Raw genomic sequence first — 6,080 nt, forward strand, 5'->3', positions numbered from 1 at the left:
AAGGTTATTGGTCTTATGAAGGATGAGGCGAATGGATTGCAGTTGCGGAGTTTGTAGGTCTATTCTCAAAAATGTCTGTGTATCACATATTGGAAGGTGCCACCTAGAGGCGGGTTAAGGCTTTGCGTCATACAGCATCGTGAGCCTTCTCTATCAAAGACTATTTGCAGTGCCGGTGCAGTGCTGTTTGCGGTGATGCACCACAACCACCACATATGGCGCGGCGGACAGTATTCGATCGAGAGGACACGAGGTATACACTGTGCAGCAGTCTAAAATCGATCTGTCGCATCATGATGATAAAAGGGTCATTTGTGATGACAGGACTGAAACTCGCCCGTATTCACACTACTCACTTGTAGCGAGAGAAGGGGTAGGGGCATCTGATTGAGTGATAGTGAGTGAGAGAGAGAGACAGAGAGAGAGAGAGAGAGAGAGAGAGAGAGTGAGAAAGAGAGTATGTCTGGAGAGTAGTAGTATGGCCCTTTTATCATAGTGTAAGTAATTTTGTGTGTGTGTTTGTGTGTCATGTAAATATGTTTGTGTACTATGCACACGTGTATATACGTGCATAGAGAGAGAGAGAGAGAGAGAGAGAGAGACAGAGAATGTGTGAAAAAAGGATAAAAGAAAGAAAAAAAGAACAAAATTTATGTTTATATAAGCAAACCATGTGTGTGAAATAAAGAAAAAAGCACAAACAAAATTTATTAAAAAGTAAAAAATAGAAAAAATGTTTTATTGATTTATTTGTTCATACACAATGGAGGTGTAGCCTGTAAATACATACATACATACACACACACACACACATACACATATATATATATATATATGCACCATGTGCGTGTTGTAAATTGAATAGCCTTTAAGTTTTTCACCTGCTGCTATCCATCCAAGTCAGAATAGTTTTTATGTGTATGAAGCTCACAGCCCATCAGAAATGTTATTGTTAAAACTTTTGCTATTGTAGACTGTTGAAATTAGATTCTACGTGAGCACAGTCCAACAAAATTATTGTGAAAACTATGCTACTTGGGCTGTGGAATTTAGCTGTAATAGTAAAGAAAATATCTGCACATTAGTTTTTAACATTGATTTATGAAACAAAAATTTCCTACCAGTGTTACTGTTGTAGCGTGTAAGTCAAAAGTATTTCCGCACTGGAATAGCAGAGTCAATTTATACCTCAAGAATTATATTGTATCTCAAGAATTATATTGTACCTCAAGAATTATACTGTACCTCAAGAACTATATTGTATTTGTGTGAACTGAGTGAACCAAGAAAAAATTATTCACCATACGTGTTTGTTGTGGTTATTTACAAAAAAACCTTATCCCCTATTGCATTATGTATGTGTATGTATATAAAGGCGTGCATGTCTCAAAAGACATTAGTTTTGCTGAAGATGAGTCTATCAAGGAGGTGAAGTTTAAGCAATCGTAATATTTAATTGTAGTTACATTGGTAAATATGTTTCTGGCTCCCAATATTCTTGTGAGTCTTGAATGTATTTGATGATTTGTAGACAAATTTTGTGGGGTTTAACTGTCAGCGCAATTTAGCGATATGTGCAAAATAATTTTGCCACTGAAAGTCTCGTCTGCAGAAAATAATGGTGGATGGTGCTCCTATACCAGCAGCAGCAGCATTTTGACGGGTAAATTCAGTGACAGGTGGGTTTCCCCATTAGGATCGCTAGGAACAATGCACCCTGTGCTATTTTGGGAAGCATTGGAACATCTCTCTCAGTACTGGACCTGCACCACAGCTATGTGTCATTGCATCAGCAATGGTTCCTAGATGAACACATATTCCGACAGGAATTTCTCAGGCATCAAGTATGAAAGAGATACCGCCACCTCATCCTTGTGGAACTTTGGGACTTGAACTGACACCAACGCATCGCTTGGCAGCTGACGACTGCGTCGTCACTTTAAGGTGACCACCAGTTTATCTCGACTCCGGCGTCAGCATCGGGTGTCGGGCATCGAGTGGCAGGATGTGTTTTTTACTACCGATCTTATGTTTAAACTATATTCCATCGATTTGACCGACCGATAGGATGCTGTGAATCAAAATCAATTACCCCCATACATGTGAAGGATACCGATTTAATTCATTTGCATACATTTTTTATATCAATGTGGTGTTAGCAGTACAATAGTTAATGGGAGGGTGTGTGTGAGTGGGTGTCATGGAGCAGAACAGCAGGTTAAGTGCAGAACAACAGGTTAATTTGCATAATTTTTGTGTAAAATGAAGTACAATAGTTCAAGGTGGTGAGTGACAAAGACGAATGTGCCAGAAATGGCGCTCAAAAGCATGTGAGATTCGAAAAGTGTACCAGAAAATGGTGGGAGCACATAACTAATTACTTAATTTGGTATCAAAGGCGGTACATTAGCTTAAGGAAAGGGGGGTGACATGGAAAACATGGAGAACAATAGGATAACTGCTGACGATGGCCCAACATTAGGTTAAGACACCCAGAGTACAGTGCCAACAATAGGTTGTTGTTGTTGTTGTTGTTGTTGTTGTGGTCTTCAGTTCTGAGACTGGTTTCATGCAGCTCTCCATGCTACTCTATCTTGTGCAAGCTTCTTCATCTACCAGTACATACTGCAGCCTACATCCTTCTGAATCTGCTTAGTGTATTCATCTCTTGGTCTCCCTCTACGATTTTTACCCTCCACGCTGCCTTGGCGATCCCTTGATGCCTCAAAACATGTCCTACCAACCGATACCTTCTTCTAGTCAAGTTGTGCCACAAACTCCTCTTCTCTCCAATCCTATTCAGTACCTCCTCAATAGTTATGTGATCTACCCATCTAATCTTCAGTATTCTTCGGTAGCACCACATTTGGAAAGCTTCTATTCTCTTCTTGTCCAAACTATTTATCGTCCATGTTTCACTTCCATACATGGCTACACTGCATACAAATACTTTCAGAAACGACTTCCTGACACTTAAATCTATACTCGACGTTAACAAATTCCTCTTCTTCACAAACGCTTTTCTTGCCATTACCAATCTACATTTTATATCCTTTCTACTTCGACCATCATCAGTTATTTTGCTCCTCAAATAGCAAAACTCCTTTACTACTTAAGTGTTTCATTTCGTAATCAAATTCCCTCAGCATCACCCGACTTAATTCAACTACATTCCATTATCCTCGTTTTGCTTTTGTTGATGTTAATCTTATATCCTCCTTTCAAGACACTGTCCATTCAGTTCAACTGCTCTTCCAAGTCCTTTGCTGTCTCTGACAGAATTAAAATCTCATTGGCGAACCTCAAAATTTTTATTTCTTCTCCATGGATTTTAATATCTACTCCGAATTTTTCTTTTGTTTCCTTTGATGCTTGCTCAATATACAGATTGAATAATATCGGGGAGAAGCTACAACCATGTCTCACTCCCTTACCAATCACTGCTTCCCTTTCATGTCCATCGACTCATAACTGCCATCTGGTTTCTGTACAAATTGTAAATAGCCTTGCGCTCCCTGTATTTTACCCCTGCCACCTTTAGAATTTGAAAGAAAGTATTCCAGTCAACATTGTCAAAAGCTTTCTCTAAGTCAACAAATGCTAGAAATGTAGGTTTGCCTTTTCTTAATCTTTCTTCTAAGATAAGACGTACTGTCAGTATTGCCTCATGTGTTCCCATATTTCTACGGAATCCAAACTGATCTTCCCCGAGGTCAGCTTCTACCAGTTTTTCCATTCGTCTGTAAAGAATTCGCGTTAGTATTTTGCAGCCTTGACTTATTAAACGGATAGTTTGGTAATTTTCACATCTGTCAACGCCTGCTTTCTTTAGGATTAGAATTATTATATTCTTCTTGAAATCTGAGGGAATTTTGCCTGTCTCATACATTTTGCTTACCAGATGAAAGAGTTTTGTCAGGACTGGCTCTCCCAAGGCTGTCAGTAGTTCTAATGGAATGTTGTCTACTCCCGGGGCCTTCTTTCAACTTAGGTCTTTCAGTGCTCTATCAAACTCTTCACGCAGGATCATATCTCCCTTTTCATCTTCATCTACATCCTCTTCCCTTTCTATAACATTGCCCTCAAGTACATCACCCTTGTATAGTCCCTCTATATACTCCTTCCACCTTTCTGCTTTCCCTTCTTTGCTTAGAACTGGGTTTCCGTCTGAGCTCTTGTTGTTCGTACAAGTGGTTCTCTTTTCTCTAAAGGTCTCTTTAATTTTCCTGTAAGCAGTATCTATCTTATCCCTAGTGAGATAAGCCTCTACATCCTTACATTTATCCTCTAGCCATGGCTGCTTAGCCATTTTGCGCTTCCTGTTGATCTCATTTTTGAGACGTTTGTATTCCTTTTTGCCTGCTTCATGAACGGAATTTTCATATTTCTTCCTTTCATCAATTAAATTCAGTAGCCGGCCGCGGTGGTCTAGCGGTTCTGGCGCTGCAGTCCGGAACCGCGGGACTGCTACGGTCGCAGGTTCGTATCCTGCCTCGGGCATGGGAGTGTGTGGTGTCCCTAGGTTAGTTAGGTTTAAGTAGTTCTAAGTTCTAGGGGACTTATGACCTAAGATGTTGAGTCCCATAGTGCTCAGAGCCATTTGAACCATTTAAATTCAGTATTTCTTCTGTCACCCAAAGTATTCTACTAGCCCTCTTCTTTTTACTTACTTGCTCTTCTGCTGCCTTACTTGAACTCCTATTTTTTATTCATTATTAAACCTACTCCTGCATTACCCCTATTTGATTTTGTATTTATAACCCTTCCTCCTGCCACTGAACTTCGCTAATTCCCACTATATCTAACTTTAACCTATCCATTTCCCTTTTTAAATATTCTAATCTACCTGCCCAATTAAGGGATTTGACATTCCACGCTCCGATCTGTAGAACGCCAGTTTTCTTTCTCCTGATAACAACATCCTCTTGAGTAGTCCCCACCTGGAGATCTGAATGGGGGACTATTTTACCTCTGGAATATTTTACCCAAGAGGACGCCATCATAATTTATCCATACAGTAAAGCTGCATGCCCTTGGGTAAAATTATGGCTGTAGTTTCCCCTTGCTTTCAGCCGTTTGCAGTACTAGCACAGCAAGGCCGTTTTGGTTAGTGTTACAAGGCCAGATCAGTCAATCATCCAGACTGTTGCCCCTGCAACTATTGAAAAGGCTGCTGCCCCTCTTCACAAACCATACATTAGTCTGGCCTCTCAACAGACACCCCTCTGTTGTGGTTGCACCTATAGTATGGCTATCTGTATCGCTGAGGCACGCAAGCCTCTCCATCAAAGGCAAGGTCTATGGTTCATGGGGGGAACATTAGGTTATGCAACATGTTTGTCCCATGGAATTACTTCTTACAAGGACTACATGTTTCTAAACAACAGAGAATGATGAGCAAGAGAAATCCAACCCCCACTTACTGATCTTTTTATAAATAATTAATATATCCTTGAATTTTCTGTTATGAGATCCTTCCTCTCCACCACCAGACCCCAATCTTGGAGTATGTCATGGAAGGGACGACAGTGCCCTCTGGTGGCAGTACTGTGTACTGGATCGGTTGGGCTCTGGACCTTGGGGCGAATACACTTGATGGCGGTACTGCCTCTCATTGTTTGAATAAAGACTAAAAATAAAGACTTATGTCCATCCTGTCCAGCACAGGGTGAGTCCTTTTTCCCAACCAATTCCTAGGAAGTGGTGGTGGTCGAATGACTTAGGTTAGTGGAGGTAGCCAAAGTGCCCTTTTATTCCCACCATTTTCATAGGTTAGTGGAGGTGGTCATTGTGTGTTGCATGGACCTGATGGAATTTGAACTTCCCACCATTTTCTAGGGAGGAGAGGGGAGGGGGTTTACCAGTGACTGAGAGTTTAATTAATTGATCAATTTAAATAAGTAGGCAATGAAATTGATAAGAGTGAGAGGAGCTATCCCAATAACTTAGACCTGAAAGTGTACCTGTATCAGAGAATGGTGTGCTGTCCTATGGGGGGAGGGGTGGGAGTGGTGGGAAGGGGTGGGGGAACAATAGGTTAAGTGCCTGTCAATGAAAAGGAAGGATCCTTTTAACAAAAC

This window comes from Schistocerca cancellata, chromosome 7 (genome assembly GCF_023864275.1).
Source record: "Schistocerca cancellata isolate TAMUIC-IGC-003103 chromosome 7, iqSchCanc2.1, whole genome shotgun sequence".
In the NCBI taxonomy this organism is placed as follows: Eukaryota; Metazoa; Arthropoda; class Insecta; order Orthoptera; family Acrididae; genus Schistocerca; species Schistocerca cancellata.